General features: G+C 44.6%; 1 protein-coding gene across 1 annotated transcript in view; it reads right to left on the reverse strand.

Moving 5' to 3' along the window:
• Nucleotides 1–26,537, reverse strand: part of TM2D2 (TM2 domain containing 2) — a 74,930-nt gene that overhangs the window by 18,198 nt on the left and 30,195 nt on the right. The window lies entirely within an intron of this gene.

Consider the following 26,537-nt stretch of genomic DNA (forward strand, 5'->3'; position numbering starts at 1 on the left):
AAGAGTCAGGTGTATCGCTATTCACACCTCCTAAGAGACATACTGCTACCAAACAATAGGGTGGGAATGCTGGATATGAAGGATGCTTACTTCATGATACGGATTTATTCGCACCACCTGAGGTTCCTCCATCTTTGCTGGGGTCAGGAGGTGTATGGGAATGTGGCCCTTCCTTTAAAATTCTTTCACTCCATAGTTATTCACCAAGATGAGACTCATGGACTAATCATCTATCGGGACATCATTTTATTGATGAATCAGAGCGCCGTGCGCCTTCTGAGCGACCTCAAGATAGCAACTCCCTGCTACAAGATCTGGGTTTCCTTATAAAACAAGCATTTGCAATGCAATAGGTCTCGCTTTAGGAAAGTTTGAGTTTTTTGTCCTGTACATGACAAATTTGTTATTTATGTGTTTTTTTTAAATTGTGAAATTAATAGCTTTGTCATTTACAATGCAAATACTTTTATTTTTTGACAATGTGACACCTATAGCATTTTAAATGCAACATGTTTTGTATTTACGTGACTTAGAAGTATTGATTTTACAAATAAGTTTCTTTTTTTAAAATAATTAATACTTAAATAAAAGTTATTGTAATTTATAAAGGCAATAGCTGAAACTTTTGTAAATAACTTTTGTGAAGATTATGTTCAGTGTATTTTATCGTGACTAAAACATAACAGAAGTGAAATATCAACATTTTTTGTGACATTTGTAATAAAGCGTGAAACATTGAGAGAACATATTTGAACCAGTTGTTGAATGTTTGCACAGATTGATACTGTGGTGGCGCTGAGTGATGTGGTGGCGACAAGTGATGCTGTGGCATTCAGTGATGCTGTGGTAGCAGATAGTGATGCTGTGGTGCCCCCGAGTGATGCTGTTGTTGTGTGACAAATAGATAGAGTTAACGGTGATAGGATGGATAGAGTGAGGGCGATAGATAGATGGATGGAGTGAGGGCGATAGATAGATGTGGGTGGTTGTGTGTGTGTGTGATTGTATGTGTGTTGTATGTGTGTGCGTGCATGGTTGTATGTATGCGAGTGTGCGGTTACAGAAGCATGTATGTGGAAGAGAGCAGCAGATCAGCATATTATAAGAGAACAGGGAGTTAAAGAAGGATGCGTGTTGAAGAGATCAGCAGATCAGCACAGGAGAAGAGAACATGGTTTTGGAGAAGGTGGCGGGGTGGAAGAGAGCAGCAGATCAGGATGGGAGAACAGAACAGGGAGTTAAATAAGGAAGGGGGTGGAAGAGAGCAGCAGATCAGCACAGGAGAAGAGAACATGGAGTTAAAGAAGGAGGCGGGTTTTAGAGAGCAGCAGATCAGCACAGGAGAATAAAACATGGAGTTAAAGAAGGATGCGGGTGGAAAAGAGCAGCAGATCAGCACAGGAGAAGAGAACATTTAGTTAAATAAGGAGGTGTCAGTCAGTCAGTCAAAATACTTTTATTCGATTTTGGATAAAATCATAAAAAGACATACATTCCATACAAAAAGTACCAAGGTACATTTACAAAAATTGCTTCAACTACAATCACATTTTAAAAGTTTAAATATATCCAAGAGTATTAAAATTACAATACATAAAAACAGTTGATAAGGGGATTTATGCAAAAAGCAGGTGGCCATACAAAATGTCAATGTGAGCAACAATTGAAGAACGATCATTAAATGCTATCAGTAATTACATGACTGGCTTTAATGCGAGCTGCTTCTGCCAAGAAACTCCCCATACAGAATGTTATGCGGGTGGTGCTCAAAGACTGTAGGTAAAGAGGTGCCGGTCTGACTTGTATAAAGCCAGCCTCCCTTAGGATTGGAAGCAAATATTTCTTTCGGGGTACTAAAAACAATGGACAGAACATGACAAAGTGTAAGGTATCCTGGGTTGAGAAGTTGTCACAGGAGCAGGGAGGGTCTAACTCTGGCTTAGCCCAAGATTGATAGTTTCCCAAATGGTAATGAATCAAATTAAATCTGAATTTAGTCAAGAGGAACCTATGAAAAGGTCTAGTAACAATACTAAGGTAAGGTTCCATGGCAGTAGAGCTTGTTAAAATATAATGAGACCTCACCGAGGGCTTCTGGAGTTCTTTTTCCTCTCGGATAGATCTTGCCAGAGTCAAGAACTGCCTCTTGACCACAACTACATCTGTATTTCTTATACATAGCGGAGATTCAAAAAGTTCCGGTCTCCCTAATCGGTCAAAAGACTTCCTCAGATAATCCAACCAGGGGATCTTTTTAAAATGCTCTAGTGTCATGACGTCCTCCATTATCGAATGGTTCAGGGTTAACTCCTTGTTAAGCCTTATCCTTAACCAAAAGATCAGCGGAGCCAGGTTAAGCCTATCTGTAATGTGATCCAAGCCCACCTCCGCGTGAATAGAATAGGTTGGGGTCGAAGGTGGGACTGACAGTAAAGAACGTAGAAACCTGTTTTCGGCTCTCTGTATGGGCTCCAGCTGAGCTTAACCCCAGATTGGGGCACCATACATGGCGATTGAAATGCATTTAGAACTATAGACCTTCATTAGGGCCTCCATTGCCCTGGCCCCCAATCTTTTTGAGAAGGCCATAAGAGCCACCGATGACCTAGCCATTGAAAGGCTTTTTGCCCTAACCTATAGGCCCCACAACCCCCTCTCGTCGAAGAGAACCCCCGGGTAGGGAAAGTTGCTGTTCTAGAGACCTCTTGGCCCTTACATCTAAAAATGTTGGTCATCCCTTTACGCCTATGTGCTCCAACTATCATTGTGTGGGATTTACCAGCGTCGACCTTCATGTCCAGATCATCCATGAAGGTACCAAATGCATGCAGCAAACTCTGCAGGGCATTACCGGTACGGGCTATAAGGACTGCGTCGTCCGCGTATAGGAGAGCAGGGATCTTTGCTTCTCCTATACGCGGAACATCCCCCCCTGTCTCCTCCAAGAACCTCCCCAGACCATTGATATATATGGTGAACAGTAGGGAGGCTAATATACAGCCCTGCCATACCCCACGCATGGACTTAAAATGTGGACTGCATCTTCCCTCCCTGGTGACCCTGACCTTGGCGGATAAGTCCTGATGTAAAGAGGCCATGAATCTAACCAGGGCCCCATCTATCCCGATCCTCAGCAACATGGCCCAAAGCTTCGATCTGTTCACCAGGTCGAAGGCCGAGGAGAGGTCCATAAATGCTAGAAATAAAAACCCCTCCTTGGCCACCGTGCACTTAGCGATCAGAAGGTGCAAGTTGGAACACTGTTCCATAGTTCCCCTCTTCTCCCTGAACCCGTATTGAATGTTGGCCAGCCCACCGCAATTCTCAATACTCTCCCTCAGCTTAGTTAGTAAGACTCTGCCTAAGATCTTAACGGCAGAGTCCAGGAGAGATATAGGCCTATAACAACTTGGGTCATCACGGTGGCCTTTCTTGAAAATCGGAACAATGATGGATATTGCCCAGGAAGTTGGGTGGGAGCTACCGATGGCCGCATTAAACACATTGGTCAGTACACCTGCCCAAAGACCAGGGGAATGTTTATATAGATCAGCCGGCACCCCATCAGGGCCTGGTGCTTTGTTCTTTGAAGTATAGTGGATAGCTTTTTCCACCTCACCTTTGTTGAAGCACAGGGGGGTAGTCTCAGGGGCAACGGACGGACTGAGGGTACAGTCCACACGCTCCCCATCGTATACTGCACTGAAGTGACTAATCCATTTTTCGTCCGAAATCACACATTCCATATCGGAGTTCGGCGTTTCGGAGAAACAGGGCTGGTTTATTATAGGCCAGAATTGTTTACTATCCCTTAGGACGTCTACATTAAGTAGGTTATCCCAGGCTTGTTTCTTAATTGACTCTTTCCTTGAATTAATGGCCAACTTGTAATGCTTCCTTAGATACGCTATATTCTTCTTGTCCCTTGATAAATGCTTGAGTGCAAGCATCAGCGATCTGTGAGCTTTGGAGCAATTTGCATTGAACCAGCAATGATGCTTGCTGGCTCCCTTCCTCATGCTGGCCGAAAGGTCAGTCACTATTTGATTACAAATTGCTTCAAAAGCCCCCGTTATTTCATGGGCCGGGGCCATAATATTTTGACAAACCTCTAAATGGCCATTAATTTTGGGTAGAAGCTCTGCGTAGAAAATATCAGGCGCCACATTCGCCCATATGAGCCTTCTCCCCTGGTCCACTGAGCGTACTGCGGCACATGCCTCTTGTGGTTGGGGCTTTGGCCCCATATGCTGCCCCCAGGCTACTTTCACTACTACCGGGTTATGGTCACTATGTACAGACACCAACGTATTATATGTTATTACCCTATTTAGAATCCCTGGGGTCATAAATATATAGTCAATAATGGACCCCGGGATGGTGCCTTTATAAGTGTGGGTTCTGGGAGTGCCTTCAGGTGAGTTGGGCTCAAAGATTATAGTTGGCCAGCAGGTCTTCTAACTCTGCTCCCGCTGTAGAATCCTCAAAGTGTGAGCCTTCTAACCCTGCAAAGTCTGCACCATTCTTTAAACTGCAGAGACCATTGCATGTGTGAATATTAAAATCCCCAAACAGAATGAATTCATGACTAAAACATGTGTTTTGACTGACCGAGGATAAAAAGGAATCTAAACTGGCTATACTGTTAATTCCAGTGTCCTTATTCAATGAGTTATAAAAATTAATATAAAAGGTAATCTTGGAAGGGGAAACTGACCTTTCAACTATTAACAGATTAGGGGAGGGATTATGGACCAATTGCAAAGACCCTTTAAGTTTTAGGGAAAAAAGGGTTATGAGGCCGCCCCTAGCTCTGCCTGATCTACTTGGAGTGGCAGCAATGACGAAACTGGTGAAGCCATCCAACCAAAAACTATCTGCAGTATCCCATGTCTCTTGGAGGGCAATAACTTCATGTCCGCAGACCAGACCCACCCAGTCCTCGTTTGTTACCTTACTATTGATACCTGCCACGTTCCAACTAAGTAGTTTACATACCGCAGCCTCCTCCCGCTCAAGGGGTCCTATTGGGGGGAGGGGGGGGGGCACACAGGCTAGGGGTTAATCAACCTCCTCCGTGCCCTCCATGCCCTCCTGGCCTGACAGGGGTGCAAAGCGGTTACTAGTGACTAATCCGCTACCAGCTGGTACAACACCCACCCCTTGGTCATGAGATGGGGCAGTGTGGGCTCTGGCTTTTGAACATGGCATTGGGAGGAACCCACAGCAGTACCCGCAAAGATATCCACCCTTGGGCGTGATTTCAGGGTTTAACTCGTATTGAAATGACTATGTCCAGCATAGTCTTTCACCGGGGGAGGATAAAAAAAACACGGTCTCACGTGGTCTTTTGCGGTTATAACAGAACCGTCCCAAAAGAGTTTGTCTGCCATGTTATACCTGTTGAAATTAATCACCACACAGCCCCCCCACCCTCCTTGCAAAGATAAGCGAGTCTGAAGAGTCCTCCCCACTAGAAGAATCAGCACACTAGATTTTCGCTTTATGTAAAAGATCGGTGGTGGATTCGCGCTCGCCCTCTTTAAGCGGTGGCACTCGTATAAACACTGCGACCAAAGGGGCAGCAGCCGGAGGCAAATTTAGGTTGAACTTGTTTGGCAGTATTTTCCTGCTTAGAGGCGTGATTGGTTGCATCCGTGGGGGAAGAATGGATGTATGGCCCACCTGTTTTGCCACAAGGGCGCCTTGAGGGCACTGCCCGGCAGAGACAATGCCATCTCCCCCCTGGGGAGAGGCTGTGGTGCTAAGACTTTCCCCTACTGTCCTACCCAGGCCATGAGGCAAGGTACCCTTCTTGAACAACTCCACAGGCGGGGGGTAGGAGTTGATTATTTTGTCCAGCAATGAGCATTTCTTAAGAAGATCGGACAAGCATAGTGTAAACGATGTCTTTTGCGATCCCTACAACCAATGGCTCAATTCTGGCAGCAAAAAGGGCCTCCAGTTGGATGGTGGATTTGGATGTAGGATTTTGATTTGGAGGGTGGAGGATGAAGTTGGAAGGTAGAGTTGGATGGTGGATTTGGATGTGTATGTAGGATTTTGATTTGGATGGTGGATTTGGATTTGTATGTAGGATTTTGATTTGGATGGTAGAGTTGGAGGGTGTAGGTGGCTTTTGATTTGGAGGGTGGAGTCGGAGGGTGGAGTCGGATTTGTATGTAAGATTTTGATTTGGAGGGTGGATTTGTTGTTGGAGGGTGGAGTTGGAGGGTGGAGTAGTACTTGGATTGTGGATTTTGAGGTTGGAGTAGTACTTGGATTGTTGATTTGGAGGGTGGATTTTGAGGTTGGAGTCAGAGTGTGGAATTAGAGGGTCGTTTTCTGAGGGTGGAGTTGGAGGGCGGATTAGGAGGGAGGGTTTGGAGAGTGGAGTTGTAGGGTGGTGATGGAGGGTTGTTTTGGATTTGGAAAGTGGTGGCGGGTAAAGTGGTGGCTGATCAAGTGGTGGCGGGTAGAGTGGTGGCTGATCAAGTGGTGGCGGGTAGAGTGGTGGCTGATCAAGTGGTGGCGGGTAGAGTGGTGGCTGATCAAGTGGTGGCGGGTAGAGTGGTGGCTGATCAAGTGGTGGCGGGTAGAGTGGTGGGCTGATCAAGTGGTGGCGGGTAGAGTGGGTGGCGGGTAGAGTGGGTGGCGGGTAGAGTGGGTGGCGGGTAGAGTGGTGGCTGATCAAGTGGTGGCGGGTAGAGTGGGTGGCGGGTAGAGTGGGTGGCGGGTAGAGTGGTGGTGCATAGAGTGGGTGGCGGGGCATAGGGTGGTGGTGGAGAGAGCGGTACAGTGTTGGTGGAGAGAGTGGTAGAGTGGTGGCGGTAGAAGGCTGTAATGTGTGTGAGAAAGAGCGAGAGAGGGGGAGAGAGAGCGGTACAGTGTTGGTGAAGAGAGGGGGGAGAGAGAGCGGTACGGTAGAAGGCTGTAATGTGTGTGAGAAAGAGCGAGAGAGGGGGAGAGAGAGCGGTACGGTAGAAGGCTGTAATGTGTGTGAGAAAGAGCGAGAGAGGGGGAGAGAGAGCGGTACGGTAGAAGGCTGTAATGTGTGTGAGAAAGAGCGAGAGAGGGGGAGAGAGAGCGGTACAGTTTGGTGGAGAGAGGGGGAGAGAGAGCGGTACAGTGTTGGTGGAGAGAGGGGGAGAGAGAGCGGTACAGTGTTGGTGGAGAGAGGGGGAGAGAGAGCGGTACAGTGTTGGTGGAGAGAGGGGGAGAGAGAGCGGTACAGTGTTGGTGGAGAGAGGGGGAGAGAGAGCGGTACAGTGTTGGTGGAGAGAGGGGGAGAGAGAGCGGTACAGTGTTGGTGGAGAGAGGGGGAGAGAGAGCGGTACAGTGTTGGTGGAGAGAGGGGGAGAGAGAGCGGTACAGTGTTGGTGGAGAGAGGGGGAGAGAGAGCGGTACAGTGTTGGTGGAGAGAGGGGGAGAGAGAGCGGTACAGTGTTGGTGGAGAGAGGGGGAGAGAGAGCGGTACAGTGTTGGTGGAGAGAGGGGGAGAGAGAGCGGTACAGTGTTGGTGGAGAGAGGGGGAGAGAGGTGGCGGTAGAAGGCTGTAATGAGAGGGAGAGGGAGAGGGGGAGAGTGGTGGCGGTAGAAGGCTGTAATGAGAGGGAGAGGGAGAGGGAGAGGGAGAGGGAGAGGGGGAGAGTGGTGGCGGTAGAAGGCTGTAATGAGAGGGAGAGGGAGAGGGAGAGGGAGAGGGAGAGGGGGAGAGTGGTGGCGGTAGAAGGCTGTAATGAGAGGGAGAGGGAGAGGGAGAGGGAGAGAGAGGGGGAGAGTGGTGGCGGTAGAAGGCTGTAATGAGAGGGAGAGGGAGAGGGAGAGAGAGGGGGAGAGTGGTGGCGGTAGAAGGCTGTAATGAGAGGGAGAGGGAGAGGGAGAGAGAGGGGGAGAGTGGTGGCGGTAGAAGGCTGTAATGAGAGGGAGAGGGAGAGGGAGAGAGAGGGGGAGAGTGGTGGCGGTAGAAGGCTGTAATGAGAGGGAGAGGGAGAGGGAGAGAGAGGGGGAGAGTGGTGGCGGTAGAAGGCTGTAATGAGAGGGAGAGGGAGAGGGAGAGAGAGGGGGAGAGTGGTGGCGGTAGAAGGCTGTAATGAGAGGGAGAGGGAGAGGGAGAGAGAGGGGGAGAGTGGTGGCGGTAGAAGGCTGTAAGGAGAGGGAGAGGGAGAGGGAGAGGGAGAGGGAGAGGGAGAGGGAGAGGGAGAGGGAGAGGGAGAGGGAGAGGGAGAGGGAGAGGGAGAGGGAGAGGGAGAGGGAGAGGGAGAGGGAGAGGGAGAGGGAGAGGGAGAGGGAGAGGGAGAGGGAGAGGGAGAGGTAGATGGCAGGCATGTTTAAATAAAGTTACTGGGGTCTGACCTTAACAAAGGAGGCAAATGTATTCTCTTGGAACACGGAAAATGTTAAATATATACATTTATAAACGTTTTAAATTGTGATTTTAAGTGAAAAAATAGATTGAGCTGAGAGTACCGTCTGTTCCTCAGACTGACTCGTCGTTCTTTTGAAAGATGAACAAGCTGCTTTTGAAGGACAGGCAGCGCTGGGTGGGGGGCTTAATCTGGAAGTGGCATTGCGCAGAAGGGGGCGGGGTAGAGCATTCCTTTGAAGTGTAAAGCTCTCCGCATCTGATGCGATGATGCGATGATGCGAGGCGGGTCGGGGAGCAAAAGGCAAGCGCATGCACGGGCACATGCACTCTGTGTAATCCGCCTGCCAAAGCCCTCTTGGTCAGCTTCCCTGTTCTACCTCTATATGTCTCGACATCTGCAATGCGCAAGCGCATTGGCAGAGGTCGAGACCTAAAAAACCAAAAATGAGAGCGCGAACCATCACAATCAACGGAATTTTTAAGATTCATCATTGTGTCAGTACAGCAAACACTGAAGTGCCCGGTAAAGAAGAGGAAACGCAAAAGGAGGAAGTAAGACCTACCCTAGCGAAGACTCAAGTATCGCTGAGCTACTTGGCCAGAGTAGTCACACTGCTGGAGTCATCAATCCAAGCTTCTACATTGTCGAGCCCTGCAAAAGGCTGAAAGCTGCCCATCTGAGAAAGAGTCTCTCCTCCCTCCTGCATCCAACGGAGAGTAGATGCCAGCAAAGAAATCTGGTGGCAGTTGGAACACATGGAGGCCTGAAAAGGCAGGGAAATAATTGGGTCTGTCCAGGATATAGACCTGGAACACGAGCCTATCGGCTGGGACGTTAACTGTAGCGATATAATGACAGGCAGACTGTGGACAAAGCAGTAAAGGGAATTGCGCATCAACTGCCTGGAGCTGTTTGCGGGATCATTTGCAGAGATGAGTCTCACTGGATAATGTCGTGCTCTATTTTCCTCAAAATGGACAACACGTCGGTGGCCCGATACATAAGCAGCCTCAGAGGGACAAAAGCAAAAATTCTGGCAAAACTAGCGAATAATTTTTTGCACTTCTGTCTAGACAGGAAACCATTAATGACAGCAAAGTATCTACCAAGGCAGTTTGACTCCCTTGTGCATTACATTCCTGATATCTGAAGGACTTCAATGCTTGGAAGCTAGATCCAATACTCTTTCAAGCAATTATGAGCAAGTGTGGTCCTTGTCTCAACCACCAAAAACCTCAATTCTTGAATTTGAGACCAAACTCAAGAGTACTGGAGGTGGATGTATTCTTGTAGGGCTGAAACCAATGTTTCAGTTAGGCATTCTAACCCTTTTCGATAAATACTAGGTTTAAGGCGCAGGGGAGGCAACAGAAGACATGCAGCTCTTAATGACATCGTTTTGGATATGTCAAGCTTGGTTTCCAGTTCTGGAACTTTCTATGGATGATCTAACACCATTTCCCCAGAATCAGAACATGGTGATGGATTCCTGGGCCAACGCGCACCAGCTGGTTCTAGACTGAACTCTATGGCTTATGGTGTGGAGGACCACTGAAGATGCAGGTCAATCCCAGGTCCTTCAGGGCAAGCTTCAGAACTACTCAGGAGGGCTTTATCAAAGTTCACAGTTAAGCAAAAGAACTCAGCATGGCACAGATGACCCTGCTGGTGTATGAGACTGAATCTAGAACCTGTGGGTTAGATATAATTAATTTTCTAAATTTTTTTGTTAGAAGAGTCCCTCCTTTGTCTGGCCTGACACACAATCAATGCTTGCAGATTAGCAATATCAGTAAGCAACGAGCCATATAATGGGATACGAATAGGTGAACATCCCTTGGCATGTAGACTCCTCAGGGGTGTTAGGCTGCCAGTTCTTGCGGAGCAGAGGTATTCTCAGCTGTGGGATGTAAATGTGGTGCCACGCCTCTTGGAATCTTGTCAGGATAATGACATTTAAAAAGGAAAGAGTTTATCAGATATGCTTGCAATGCTTTTATGTCTAATTTTTTGTAAGAGATTCCGATGTTACAGCGAGGAATGTGTCAACTAGGATATTTGCTCCTGAAGGTGTTACATTTATGGTGTACAGGAACACAAAGTGTAATAGTACGTGAAGGTATTCGTCCCTAACTGGTGGACATCTGTTATACTGCTAGAAATCATGGAAATTGTAGTCTTTGCCTGTTGTATTATTTCCAATGTTAAAAGAATTAGGCTACTGAACAAAATAAATGAGAAAAATGCATAATCCTCGCCTGTGTCCTTAATAAAACTGAAACTCTCCTTTACGATAGCTAAGAAATTGTGTATCACCCAATATTTAAGTACTCCCATACACTGACAAAGTAGCTAAAATGATTCACAGGGTTCAACATTTAATATCCAAGTATAGTATCAACAAGCCTACTCATTTATAACTTGACAATTAATCTTAAATAAAAATTCACAATGCAATCAATGTTTAAAGCCAAATGATTAATTTTCAGATATACCACGTTAACTGTTTAAAACCTAATACTCAGATCCAATCATCAAATCATGCTAAAGAGTCAACTCAAAATTAACCCATACGGAAACGACGGCCAATAGTGTACAGTCTGTCCAGCTGCAATTTTTTACATTTAAAAAACATAGCAAATATAATCACAAAATCAATTTAGCCACTGTATGAAAACACTTCCGTTCATAAGGACTATCTTCTATTGAAAATCTGAAGCATGAGATCCAGCAATAACAATTTTATAATGACTACTATTCCAAAATTACAAAATATTAAATGTGCAATTCCTTTGGTCGAAAAGAACAGACAAGATAAACCTTGCCCAAGAGAAATTTAATTTTGAACACATTTAGAAGAAACAAAACTTGATAAGCTAATATCTTTAAAGAGAGTATGAGCTTTTGATTTTAAAATAAATGCAATGAGCAGATCCGAATGCAAAGGGTCATTTAATTTAGTAAAGTTGGAAATCTTACACTCATTGGTGCAACATAATCATAACTTGATTTATTATATAGTGCTTCCTAGCCTATTTCTGTTATGTACACACTTACTAATGACGTATTGCTATAACCACCATGTCCGGCACTCAATTTAACTACCCCGCAAAACTGGAAAACTGAGTTGGCTTTTCCAGACTTTGCACTGGTAACCTGTAGATCACTAGAACGCAGCAGCCAATGTATACCTCAATGAGCTGTTACCTCATTTTGACCACATAACCTCACCTCTACATATGTGCAAGGTAAACAAGTGCCAGAATGGGGGCGACTTCCATGTAATGATCCAGACAATACTACCTTCTTGATAAAAAGCAATAAAAGAGTTACACTATTGGTGGTTTGGTAGTATAAACCCGTATCATGCGAGAAACTGAGTTTATTCTCACTGCGTAACCTGGTATTAAAGCTTATGCTAAACTCCAAAGAGCATTTAAAACAGTGATACTCAAAGTAAGGGCCGGGGCCGCTTGCGGCCCTCTTGACCTTGCGGCCCCCCCTTGTGAACAGCAGCACGAGCTGCTGTTTAGTTTCTGAGCACTAACAGTCAGAACTTTTTGTTTTTTAAATAAACAGGCAAACATTTATTAACCTGAAAATAAATGTTTGTCCGTTTATTTTCAAAAAATGTAGTACTCCTTACACAATCCCTGACACACCCAGTCCCCCTACCGCCACCCTGTCAGCATCAGTGCAGCCCTCGGTCACACCACAGACCATACTTTGTGGCCCCATGTTTGCGAGTACCCACGATTTAAAACATAAGAGTTAAGTTTTATATGTTGCAATATAATTTCCTGTTCTTACAGGGTGGAAATCTGGTTAAATGCGTTCTCCGAAATCCAGAAAGAGCAGATGAAGGATGGAATGCTGAACAAATCAAATATTCATCCATCAATTTTTTGCTCACCATGCCAACCCCGATGGGGATGTGGGGGTGATAAACCCGAAGCTGGTCCCAGGATGCTTGGCCTGGCTAGTTATGGCTGGACTCTTCCCATAGGGAGCAGGGTCAAGACTGATTTGCATATGGCTTGGTCCAAACTGGGGGGGCAGGGTAAGCAACGAAAAAACGATTGATTTAACTAGATACACACACTGATGAATTTGGTTATTTTTTTGTATTTTATGTAATAATATTGCAATGGTTTTAAGTAACTATGCAGGAAATAAAGAATCTGAATCTGAAAATCTGAATCTAACCCAGATCTGTGACAAGGTGAAGGTTTGACAATGTTCAGCATTCTGTCTATCATCTTTTAGTGTTGCTAAATACTTTCCCTCGCCAGATTTTTCGCTGTTCAGATGCCGTATATGATGCAGAGACTGCAGGCACAAATGCTTTAGCAGAACATATTGCTTTATCTGGTTCTCAATTCGTTTTAATTATCGGAGTAATAAAGTGTTGTACCTGAGAGTATGTGTGTGGGGGTGGGGGGGTTTGAGACGAAAGAATGGCGGCACCTTTAAGTCATATAAATAACAAATCACAATACGCCAATTCCAAAATAAGGATATAGTACACATTGACTATCGACACTTCAGGAAGATTAAAAAAAAACACATACCTCACCGGAGTGCTTCGGGTCTAGGTCTTAATAAACATATATCTTACTACATAAAAAAAGGTCTAAAGGTTTACCATTAATGCCGTTGTTTATGCATGCGAGCCAGCTTATTGTAAAGAGGATTTGAGCTGACCCTACATTTGCCTCTACAACCATCTGTCCCTGACAGATGAACTAAGGGTGGTGTGCGGTCTCAGCAGTACTGCAGCTGATTAACCCAGCCCTTGTAGTTCTCACAACTCCTAATCAGTTGATGTGCGGTTACAACCATATGTATTCTGGTCGTTTCATGCGTCTTTTTGAACGCAAATGAGTAAGTGTCAGCAGGCACCAAAGTAAGGGGTCCAGTTGAATTCTAATATTTTGTGAAAGTGTCCTGGAAGGAGAATGGGAGATGTAGAAAAGGGGGCACTCCCGATTTGGGGTTTTATTGCCGATTTGTGCACTAAAGAACACATATCATTCTAGGGTGGATAGACATAGGAGGTTAAACTTTCAGGATATTTTTTTCCGTTTAAAACCCTACATGACATCCGGTTTCTCCATAATTATAATGAGGACGTTTTCTTATCTAAAGACACAAATTGGGACTATTTGAAGTTTTAAGCGCAGCTCATTACAAACTTATATTACCTTTATGGCTAATCAAGTTTAGTAAGACAGTAGTAAATAAGGACGCAAGGAGAAGGAACATAGAGCATGATTTACAAGCATTTAGGTCGTTTTTTCTTTTTTTTTTTTAAATAATTACATACCAAATAGTGAAATTTCTTGGTCTAATATGTATGGCTAGTATTGTAAGTGTAGCCTTCAAAATTGTGCATCAGCGCAATATGACCACTCTTGTTGTAGGGGGAAGACACTAAATGAGAAAACGTAATCATGTCCTTCCGAAGATTTTGGGAACAGGTCACTTTCTATGAAAATGTGAGATCTGCTGTAAGCCTTGGCTGGAATTGTTCGTTACAAGTACGAAAATATGTTGAACTGGTGTCTGTCATGGAGCTGGCACGTTATTCGGCAACCACTTACAAAGGATAAAAGTGCACGATAAAATACAGTGCAATCTCAGCCAGAATACGCATACTGGGGCAATGAGTTGCATGGTATATTACTATGGTAAATTCATGTTTAGTCTGTGTCTTCACAATTGACAAAGCAATCATAAATATATTATTTCATTAATGTATTGCACATACCTTTTTTTCTTAATGCTTTGAACGCTCTACTAAAACTTCAAAGTGTTTTACTATATATTGCAAAGAAGCATTGGCAAAGCCAGTAGGTCACGACTGTGTAGATAGACACCTGGGTACCCAGCTTGCCTCTTGTCAGCGGGCTTCGGTTCCTGCTTATTTCATCCTGATCCAGTGATACCGCTGATGCCTGGGTTTTCCTGCTCACTGTTCTTCCTGCCAACAGAAGCCCCACCCCACCCCACCCTAGGACTGGCTTAATGCAGGCTGCAGCGCAACCACGCAGGTTGCGTTCCAAAGGCAAGCCATATGGACCCTGACCACACCCAGTGCCACATCCCCGACCCTCTTGCCCCCGCAGATAAATTATCGCTGAGCTCTACTCACAACACCGCAACAAACAATGCCACTGCGCAGAACCACACTCCATGGTAGGACCTTTCACCTGCACCCACCACCACTTCATCCGCCACCGCCAACTGACCAGCCCCACCCTTAACCCACCACAGACACCACCTGAACAAAAAAACCAACCTGCATGCACCCTTCTCAACTCACTAAGTAAAAGCACCACAGAGATTTGGGAGCTCATTCCCACCCTCACACCAGTCGTCCTTTTCCTCACAGACCTGGCTGAACCCCACTTCCGCACCGGACATCGCCACCGCAATACCAGTAGGATACAAGATTACCCACCAGAAAGCATCAACAAGCCTGGCAGAGGGATCGCCATCATACACAAGGAATCCATCGAATACACCACCACAAATTATGTCACCCCAGCCATGGAACACCTCAACTTCCGACTCCAAACGGACAGAAAAAACTACCATCAGGGGCACCCTTGCCTACTGTCCTCCAGGACCACGCCAAGCCTTCTGCAACTTCCTCTCCCCCCTCGCCATAGACTAAAACAACTACATTTTCCTCAGCGACCTCAACTTCCATCTTGAAGACCACAATGACATCTACACTACCAACCTCCTCTACAGTATGAACAATATCAGACTCACCCAACTCTTCAACTACCCCACACCACCTACTACACACCAACCACCCCTTCTTCTCCAGCGACCACATCAGGGACAGTCACACCATAGAACTCACTTTGCCAACCACTCAATCGTCCGCATCAACATCACCAACTGAGCTCTGTCCCCAGAAGGCCCAACACCTCCCACCACAGCTGGAGCAAAGTCTCAACATCCTCAACACCACCCACACAATCTCCTCCAACAACCTAGACCAGAACATCAGAAACTTCAACAATTGAATCACCAACTGCACCGAGAGGATATCTCCCGTAGGCAGCAACACCTGCAGAAGTTCCACCAAGCAGGCTAGCTTGTACACTGAATACCTCAGAACCACAAAATAGCACTAAACAATTGGAAAGGAGATAGGGCACCAGCATGAACACTACTTACAAGACCGCCTTCAATACAGCCCTCAACCACTACCACAGAAAGTTGAGAGAATCGAAGAAAAAGGCCTGAGCCTTACGCATCATCAATATCCAATAAAAAGGACTCTTCAACATCAAATAATTCTCCAACCTCTTAGCTGCAACAAACATTAAGGAACTTGTTGACCAGCTTGCAAACTTCTTTCACGACAAGATCACAAACATCTACAGAAGCTTCAAACCCCAGCTCAAGGTCACCGACTTCTTCTAGCAAGACAACAAACCTACTACCACCACAGACATCCGACTAACCAAATAGAGCCAGCTCACCCCACAGAACACAGCTTCTATTATGAACTTATTCCACTTAGGGGCCCTAAACAACCTATGCCATCACTACATCTTCAAACTCAGGTGAAGTGAGGATCATCCATGTACTCACCACCTTGTTCAACACCTGAATTGCCACTGTGCATTCCCCGATGACTGGAAACACGCAGAAGTTAACTCTCTACTAAAGAAATAACTGGCAGACTCCAGCAAACTCAATAACTTCTGGTCGATATTCCTGCTGCCATTCTCGGCCAAAGTATTATAAAAAGCCATCAACTCTCCTCACACCTGTAACAGAACCTCCTACTCAACTCCTCCCAATCCGGTTTCCGCAGCAACCACAGCACCGAGGCAGTCCTCATCATGGCTAAAAACTACATCCAAGCCCTATATGACAGAGGAGAGACTGTGGCTCTGATCCTCCTAGACCTCTCGGCAGTCTTCGATATAGTCTCCTACCACACAGTCATCACAAGGCTACACAACAAAGCAGCCAAGGAACCGCTCTCAGATGGATCGCCTCTTTCCTCACAGGAAGAAAGCAAAAAGTCTGCTTTCACCTCAGAACCCAAGGAAATCAGGATCCCCGCTCAGCCTCACCCTCTTCAACATTCATGACACCTCACACCAGCATCACCCAAACACACAAACTAAACATCATATCCTACGCTAACGACACACCACTCAACTTCTCCATCTCGAAGACACCACCAACACAAAGACCAACTTCCACAACTGCATGATAGACGAGGCCAACTGGATGAAGGGCAATTGCCTGAAGCTCAACTCAGACAAGACACTTGTACTGATTTCCAGAAACAAAAGCTTCCCATGGGACGCATCCTCATGGCCCACTGAACTCAGACCTTATCCTACCCTCACTGACCATGCTAGGAACTTGGGCATTATTCTGGACAACAAGCTAAACATGACTACTCCAACCAACTCAGTCTCCTCCTCACAGATAGCCTGGCAGACAGGGCCGCATTGAAAGGGGACCGGTGCACTCCAAGGGACTGCTTTGAAGTCCCCCCTACTTCAAAGGCACTTTGGGTAGAAGTACTGGGGCTCTCACCCTACCAAGACAGTACACTGCTAGACATGTGAAGAACTCTATAAAAAGTAAAGACTGTGCGCTCCAAGGATTGCCACTATGCTCGACTGACTGTTTTGAAGGAGGTGCTTCTCTGCTTTGCTGAGCTGTCCTGCTGCCTGCTGATGTCTACCCTGCTGAGGACAGGACTGGACCCATCTCACTTGAACCCAGAGTGACTCCAAAGGCTTACCTCGTGTTCTGAAGTCTCAGGGCCATCAAAGACTTCCAACAACCCTGCTGCTGGACTCTGCCATCTGGGAGTACTCCCTTGTCAGAAGGTCCAATCCAATCCTGAGCTTCAAATGTGTGTTCCATAGCTGTTTTTGCTTCAAAATCGACTTAGTGATGACTTAGAGCCGATAACAACCGAAGCATTGCCCTTTGACGCCAACACAGGAGCCGATCATTGGCATTGCCTCAACCGACTATGCAGCTCGACAATGGCACAGTGCCTGCATCATATAAGGGTTCAACACCAACGCCTTCATCACCTGCATGATGTCTCCACACCCTCGCTTCGCCTCCATCCATGGGATCAACAAAGAGCCTCCTCACATAGAGTGTTAGACGTCCAAGGTATTTTGTCAGCAGGACATGTCTAAATTCTATAGCCAGCCTGCCTCTTATCGCCGTCTGCCTGAACTTTAGATTTATCCCGGTCTAGAGTGCACTCAAGTAACCCCTTAGCGGTATTGATTCGACTTCTAAGCACTATTTTTGGTTTATTCTTTAAAAATTCATATCTCTGGTTCTACTGATTGGATTTTTGTTGTTTTGGTCTTTATTTTAAAATATTCTCAATTTTTCTAAAACCTGTGTGGAGTACTCTTACGCTGGGGGGATGCATGTGTGTGTTGCACAAATACTTTACACATTGCCTCTTTAGATAAGCCTGCCTATTTTGTGCCAAGGTACCAGAGGGTGAGCACAGATTATCTTTCATTGTGTATCTGGCTTACCCCGACTAAGTTTGTGGTCCCTACTTGGACATGGCGCATACCTCTGCCAACTAAAGACACAAATTCTAACAATGGCTTCCTGTGAATGCTAATTTCTGCAACCACCAAACTATAAAAAAATATTCAAAGATGGCTGCTGCCCATTAACCCAAATGCACACAAAGACAGTAATTTTTAACTTATTTTCTAATATTTTTCTTTTTTGGTTAGGTACTACAAAATCATTCCCAGATGGCTGCCAGTGTGTGTACATGTGTGCTAAAGAACAGTGTCCACCATCTAGGAATTAGTTCTTATGCTTTAATTTTTAAATTTACCTTTCTAAAACGTCCATCTGCCATCTTGGAACTGTAACTTAAGAATAACAAGCACTGGCGTTGCCAATAGGTCTCGCAGTAGGAAAGTTGGAGCTATTACAATTGCAAATAACAATGCCTTTTATTTTTGTTTTCATTTTAAAAACATAAAGGGCTTTGTCATTTACAAAACCAATAGCTCCAACTTTCCTACTGCGAGACCTATTGGCAACGCCAGTGCTTGTTTACTAAGTTAATTAAGAAAGAGGTGACTTCCTATGAGATCCAGGCCCCACAAGATCTTATGAAATACCTTGTGAAAGGAACAACTGGGTGTTGTTGCAAGAAAAGGGCAATTGATGCTTTCGTAAGTCGATTTTGGTCGCCCATCCAGACTTAAAAGCAGCTCCCCCCAAAGTTGCATCTCCTGTCCAAATGGCAAGCCTGCCCCTACAGATAATCTGTGCTTCTTTTCGGGATGTCAGTGTAGTTTAGGGAATGGTTAAACTAGCACAAACCAGTGTTTCTGCAACGTAGTCTCTAGATGAATACAGATTTAAAGTGTTTGGGGGAATACAGAGGGAGTAATCAGTTTACCATCTTTACCAGCATGGCTCAGGTTTGAAATATTTGTAACCAAAGCGGTCTACATGAAGAAAGGGAAGTTAAAGGCAAGAGACTAGAAAGATGTGCTCCATTTGTAACTGCTAGCAGTGGGCCTGGCATAGAGACACAGCTTGGAGTGCACGTCAGACTGCCATCACACTATGTGAAAGCACTGCTACCCTGAGTTTATTTATGCCTGTGATAGACGTAAATTGTTTAGTTTTAATAAGTCACTTAATTCGGGGGCTTCCAAGAGACACTAATGTCGAAAGATAACGGAACGAAGACACTGCAAGATAAAGGATGTATTTTGTTTGGTAGCCCACAATCCAGTTTGAGAGAAAAGCTGTGATTTGTACTGGTTTGCTCTGCTGTTTGCTATTTGGCTTACGATCACCTTGCCTCGTACTGCTGAGTACCAATAAAACTAGGCAATATTTAAATTTCTTATTTACAGCTGTACAAAATGTAAAAGTGGGGCTTGCCATGTAAAAATCCCCTCAGGAACTTCCCTCATCATGAGGCAATGCGCTGGCTAAACCAACAACAGGGTGCATATTGGTTTGTCACTGAAATGGATTCAGCTGATCCTTGTTAGTTTGCAAGCAACTAACGAGAATTCTCTGAAACCACAAGCGCTTGCAAACTAAAGTAGGATCGGCTGAAAACAAGCGCTTTATTTTGGCGCAATAGCCCCGCTGCGTCGTCCACATGGTTGTCTAAGTTGTGAGAGAGAACTGACAGTTGGAAGGCCCGTTTCAGGAAATGCACCTCGGCCTGTAGAGACATGATACTGATTTCCACATTCTCCACTTTATATGTGACTTTATGAAAATCAGAGCACAACAACAGAGCAGTCCAGTGTCTCAGAGGTTTCACAGCAAGTGAGTCTATGAGTAGGCTGACGGGGGTAGTATACTGCATGATGGTATTGCCCTGTTGGAGCCTATGAGGCGTGTCCCGCCCCGTGATGCGGCCAAGAAAGAAGAAGCCAGCTCAGAGGATCCCCTTAAAACTGTCAGAGGCTAAATGTAGCACAGGGAGACCTCCAGCGGTAAGACAATCAAAAACAACTTAGAAAACATTTCACAGTATGAAAAGATCAAACTCATGAACGAGCGTGATACACCTCAGCTAAAAATCATGATAAATAACAACACTCATTAGAAGTGAAACTGCAAGTACAGAAGGACCAGCTTTGCTTGTTTAAAACTCAGATCAAAAGAAGAGGACATCTGTACTTATGACATATGCTCCCCCACTTCAGGCAGATGAGTGTAATGTGTAAAGCGTCTTGTGGAGCAACCATGTCACATGAGCAGATCGTGGAGTCTGAGGACTTATGCCATCCCGCTAAGAGTTGTGGCAACAAATGAAATAAATAAATAAAAAACGCATACACCATGAAGCAGACACAGGAACGTGGACACCGCGCTAAGCCAAGAAGATAAAGAATGGCAGCCGAAGCAAATACAAACAAGCAGCAATTGGCCACGGCCTGCCTGCGAGGCTCAAAGTGTTAGAAGGCAGGTCTTGGGCAGAGGCAGATTACTGACTTAGGACTGACTGTGAGGCGCATTGGTGTGAAGCACATCAAAGGGCTTCTCCTCCCCTAATTAGGTGAGGAGAAGCAGTTTAGGGAAACTGAAAGTACGGCCGGCCTGCGGCCGGCCATGAATAATTAGGGGAGGAGAAGCCCTTTGATGTGCTGGGCTGGCCCTGAATGCGCGTGCATGTTTAATCACGTGGTTCACGTGAACTGCATGAAAACCGCGGGGCTGAAAGCCCTTTGGTTTGACAATGTTTTCGCCACTTGAATTCTCGCTCCGCTCGATGCGCTTGCGCACATTGATAGGTCGCGAGACCTAAAAAATAAAGAATGTGCATGATGTCACACAAATTGAACCAAGTGAGTGGAAGAGTAGCAGTTGCCAGACCGTCACAAAAAAACAAGCATTTACAAAGGCAAGATTCGTCAAACGACGCCAAAGTTATTAACAAATCAAAAAATGCTTTTCCTATGGAAACTAGGTTCTAACTATAACTGCCTACTGGCGACCGCCAGTAGGATATGGATATATATACACAACGGTCTACAGGTTCTAAAGACGAGATACTACAGAAATGATAGATGAAAGAATTTGCATAACTAAAATACCATGACTGCAAATACTTTCGTTACTTCCTGCTAATATGGCACATTGTAGTACCAAACAACATTAACATAATCCTTGAGATATGTCGGATATCTACATTTAAGAGTATGCATTCTCCTAGACATCACATCTGTTTAAGACTAATTGTTCCCCCCTGAATAGTGTTCCCCCCTGATTAGAAAGATCATCTTGTGCCTTTACAGTGGCATTCCTCACATTCTTGATTATGCACTTTGGGCCATATGCATGAACACATTTTCCCATAGACACAGAATGGACAAAACCCTTTGATGCATCTGGCCCTTTATTCTTTAACACTACCACACAACTTTGTTCCTTACCCTTCCATCTTCAATGTTTAGTAAAACATTTGAGCACACGAGTTGGATCAGTGAACTTTGACCCAGGCATATTACCTACTGATGCCTTCATCCTGACCCAATCTCCTACTTTTACCACACTCCTCTTTACAAATTTTCTCTTATCAAAATACACTTTTCTTTTGCAAACTTAGTTCACAATCCCCACAATCATCTAAACTATTTTTTTATCCCTTAGCCTCAAGACATCCAGCCTGGATAAAAAAAAAAATAGTATTAGGAGCTCGACCTTTGAATAATTCAAAAGGAGCCTTTCCTGTCGGACGGTGCGGTGTCATATGATGTGATGTAATACACTTTTGTAGCTCATCCCTCCAATTTGAAGAATTCACCATAGATAACTGTATATTTTTATTAATTACTTAGTTGAATCTCTCTAAGGCTTCATTAGTTTCTGGGTGATAAACACACTTTATGTACAATTCTATAGGAACTTGAATATACCTCCATCGTTTTTTTCACAACATGAGGACCGTTGTCTGATAGGAGTGACATAGTGTGGTTTTCAAGGAAGAAAGTTTTCCTAAGAAATTTGATGACAGAATTAGGCATCACTTCTTGTACATGTGACCTCTTCCCATTTTGATTATGGAAACATTAACACTATCAAATAAAACGTGCCATGTTCCCCCCTTAATGGACCTACAATGTCAACGGTAACTTCCTGCCACTGATGATCTGGTAAATTGCAACACACCGGCGAGGTGTCAAAATCTTGTCACTAGATTTACACCCTATACAATCCCGCACATCATGAGCAATACTCAAATTCATCCCTGGCCACCAGAAATTTCCGCTCAATCTCCCTTGATTTTTTTCAATTCCTAAATTACACCTATGTGCCTCCGATATTAAACGCTTCCTTAAATTCAGGAGAGGCACCAATCGTGTTCCCATTTAAAGAAACCCACGGTCAACTGGAAGCTTGTGTTAAATTGAAACCCATGATCTTGTCAATCCCCTGACTTGACCTAACTGAACTGCTTGTATGACCTCGCTCAAATCGCTATCTTTCCTCAACCTCTCCTTCAAGACATCCTCCGTAAAAAAACCCTAAAGTTTTCCACACACATTAATATCCTCCTCTTCATAGTTTTCTAGTTGAACCTCATGTCTTTGTTCCACCACTTACCTGGATAAACAATCAGCAGATACAATATACATTACAGGTTCATGCTCTACTTTCCAACTTCAAGTCTTGCAAAGTTAACGCTCACCTTCTGCTGCTGGAGGATATAAAATCCAACCCTTCAGAAAAGCTTTCTTCAGAAGCTTATGATCTGTACATACTTCAAATGTAGTTCCCCACATATATTTGTGAAATATGTTTAAGGCCCAAAACCTGGGCAAGGACTCCTTTTCAATTACAGAATAATTCAATTTGTCTTCAGGTAAACATCTTGAGGCACACGGATTAAACACTCCTTGCCATCTCTCTTTTTTTTCAAATTGCCCAAGTCCCAACTTGCATCAGTGACAATGCATGTTTCTTACCCTGGAAGAAACGCTTGTAAGTTGGGTGCCTTCCTTAACTCATTCATTATATCAACATATTCCTGGTGACACTATGCAAACACTTTATTCTTTACAAATGGACTCCTCAAATGTACAGATTTATCAGCTACATTTTCTAAGAGCTTGCTATAGTACTCTACCATACCAAGAAAATAAATCATTTCTTCCATAGGACACAGATTTGCCAGAGAAACAATGGTGTTCATCAACTCCATTTTTGGTGCCACACCCTCACCAGAAATTACGTGTCCTAAATAGTTCATTTCCTTTACCAAGAGCTTACAATTCTATTGTTTTAATGTCAAACCAGCATTGAGAAGTCCCTGTTGTAGGAAAGTGGATTATGTGGTATGGTTGTGAGACCTTACTGTGTAATATTATCACAATGCCTCAAAGACGATCCTTGGAAGCAACAACAATAATCCTTAGCTCAGTCCTGGTAGTGTAGCAAAGATCAATCAGGCATTACTGGAATCACATGAGTAAGCGCTTTAAAGTGCCATTATGCTGCATAAGTAATTGACACAACTTGAAATAAATCAGACACCAATTTACAAACATAGAGCTCATCTTTATATAAATGTAGATATCAAAACGTTCTTTGTATCATGCATATAGCAGGAAGAGGCTCTTTGGGGGAAGGATGTGGGCTCTTGTAACGGATTGGATTTAAACTACATTGATTCTTCCCTTAGATTTTTTGATTTTTCGATATATATACACATTTTCTTTTCTGCTGTTTTTTCTCCCTTTGTCATAATTGGGGCGGTAATGGCGTTGTTTTCCTTCTGACCCCATGTAAATGCATTCATTCTTTCTTTTTTGTATGTGTGATGCTTGTTTACGCCTTGCATAAAAATTGAAGAAAAAAAAAGCATATAATTGGAGTTATGAGTTTTCAAAGCATTAGAAAATAAATGCATTAAATTCTACAGACATTTAACATTGCAGTCAATGGGAAATTCTGTTAGTGACAAACGGTCACTTAGGGGAGGAGTTCCTTTCCACCCTACAGGGTAGAGATCTTTGGGGACAGAGGACCAAGTTTCAACAGTCAGAGTATTTTTAACATGCTTGGCGAGTCTGGGTGCAGAGGTAGCTTCGTGCTGTCAATCAACTTGAATCCTATTGTACCAAAGCTGCTTTGCCCATAGGGACAACGCCCTCAAGAGAAGATGCAGTTACATCAGAGTTGGGTTGTTGTTGACGTTGGTTGCTGTTCCTGGGAGCTGCTCTTCTAATGCAGAGTCGACTCACGTGGTCAGGCACTAGCCTGGTGGCAAACAAGCCTCGGTAGTGGTAAAGGTAATCCAAATGAATTTCGGTGGCTGGAGGGCCAGAGAGAGAGAGGTAACAGCTCGAGACTTCGATGAGAGCTGCACTACAACTCAAGAGTTCACTGCACTAGTTTTCTTTGGGAATCTCTCAGCAGGCCCAGGCTAGCACTTCTTTGGTTTCGGCACGTCTGTTTACCTGCAGTTTGCAGGGGACTGCTTCCACCTGTAAGGGGGAGTCTAAGACATCGTGTGGCTCCTGCAGGGATCCCTCTCTCAGGGAGTGCAGAGTTTTGGCCACAGAGAAAGGTCGCTCAGGCAGTTCCAAGGAGTGCTGCCACAGGGATGCAGTATCACTATTTTCCTTTGTGGCAGGTGCAAAGTCTTGTTGTCAGTGAAAACGGTCTTCTTGCTATCCTTCCTTGAAGTATGTCGATCCGAACGGATGTTTTGTTGGGGTAATCAGGTGGACAACCTCTAAGGTCGTGACTTGGGTGCATGCCAGCCTTCCCTTGACACGGGGTTCGTGTCAGGGGAGAAAAGGTACGTTGCTTGACATCAAACGCAACATATTTAGGTGGTACCATAAGCGAGCTAGCAATCTGGTTATGCCTGGGTACTAGTCCCATGGACTGCCTAGCACTTACAGTGCACTTTGTGCAAAAGTCATTATAGACATATAAGCTTGCACTAACAGGTCTACACTTCTAATATTCTGCACCCTGCCTTCTGGACTCAAGAATCCTGCTATAGCTGTGCCTTACATATACTAAAAGCAGTGCTGCGACTTTGTCACAAATGGTAGGGACAAATTGAAATGGAGCAGTGAGTGCTGTTCCTTGCACTCTGCAATGGCAGGTCTGCTGTCATTAGTTTACTTGGGTCACTAAGGATGGCAGAACCAGTGCTGCAAGCCAGAGTACCCTTTACTAACCATGCCCTGAGTACCACTTACCAGGGACTTATACGGGAGGTAAGCTCTTGTCAATTGGGGATGCCAATTACAAATGTCACTAAAGGGAAAGAACACTGGAGCCTGGTTAGCAGGCTTCAGCGCATTGCCAGAGTTGAAAACCAGCATCTAGCAGTTCAAATAGGGAGAAAAAAAAAGTAGGGGGGGGGGGGCTGGGGGGATCTGCAAAATGTCCAGTTTCTTATACCGGTCTTGCCCTGGTATTGTGCTCGGAAATGCTGCTTCCATAAATCAACAAGTTGTCTTGGTAAAATTTCACTCCTTTTAATACAGATGCCATCCCTTTCTGGAAGGCGGATGCCGCAGACACCAGCCCAAACGCTATCAGTCGAAATTTAAAAGCACCCATGGGAGTAATTAAGGATGTGTGCTCCTGTGAAGTTTCCACCAATTGCACCGGATGGCACACATAGAGGTAAGATTAATCGTAGTAAAATATGTCGCCTCTGCCAAAGCGGACACAATCTCATCAATATTTGTGAGGGGAAACTTGTCAATCATAATCTCCCTATTTAACTTTCTAAAATATGTGCAAAGTCTGATATCTCATTACCCTTTTTAGCCACAACTATGGGGACTACCCATTCTGTTGCTTCAACAGGTGCTATTCTTTTTTGGTCATTAATCTTTGTAATTTCTCATCCACTTATCTTGAACAGCCACTGGAATGAGCCTCATTTTGGCTGCTACAGGTAACGACCTCTTCTTCAACTTGATCTGATGTTGTAACCCTTCAAACAACCCAACTCACTCCTAAAAAGAGGAGGATTCTGTTACAAAATGTATCGGACTTGAATCCACCTCTTAAATGTGTTCATTGGGATGGAGTGTAACACCTAAAAGGCGCTAATGGGGTCACCCAATCTAATCGTCTCCCTTTGAAACATGAATCTTACCAAGTAGAAAACTATCCTCAAACTAAATACATGCATCAAAATAACATGCATACGTATTGTATTTGCAGTGTTTATTAAAATGAACAGTTATCCCCAAGGGGATATTGTGGCGCTATAGATGCCACTTACTGTATTACAGAGTCACCTGGGGAGAGTCCCAAAGCTGGCAAATAGTCAGGAAAAAGCTAGGTTTTAAGCCTCTTTCTGAAGCGAAGGTAATCAACTGTGTGGCGGAGGTCCAGAGTTAGTCAATTCCAATGGGCTGCCGCCGGATGAGTGAAAGATCAACCTCCTGCTCTAACTTTTTTTTAATCTAAATTGATTTAGCCATGGCTAAGGTGGTGGATCTCAGGTTTCTTGAGGGGCTGGCACAAAGAATCACAGGGCCAGTGTTATATAATATTAGACATGTTTTTTAGGAGTTTGAGCAGACCATAACATTTGCTGCATGTGACAATAACTTGCTCATAAATTGTCATGGACTCAACCAAGAAACCCACATTTTTACAGTT

The sequence above is a fragment of the Lissotriton vulgaris genome, chromosome 11 (genome assembly GCF_964263255.1).
Source record: "Lissotriton vulgaris chromosome 11, aLisVul1.2, whole genome shotgun sequence".
Taxonomy (NCBI): domain Eukaryota; kingdom Metazoa; phylum Chordata; class Amphibia; order Caudata; family Salamandridae; genus Lissotriton; species Lissotriton vulgaris.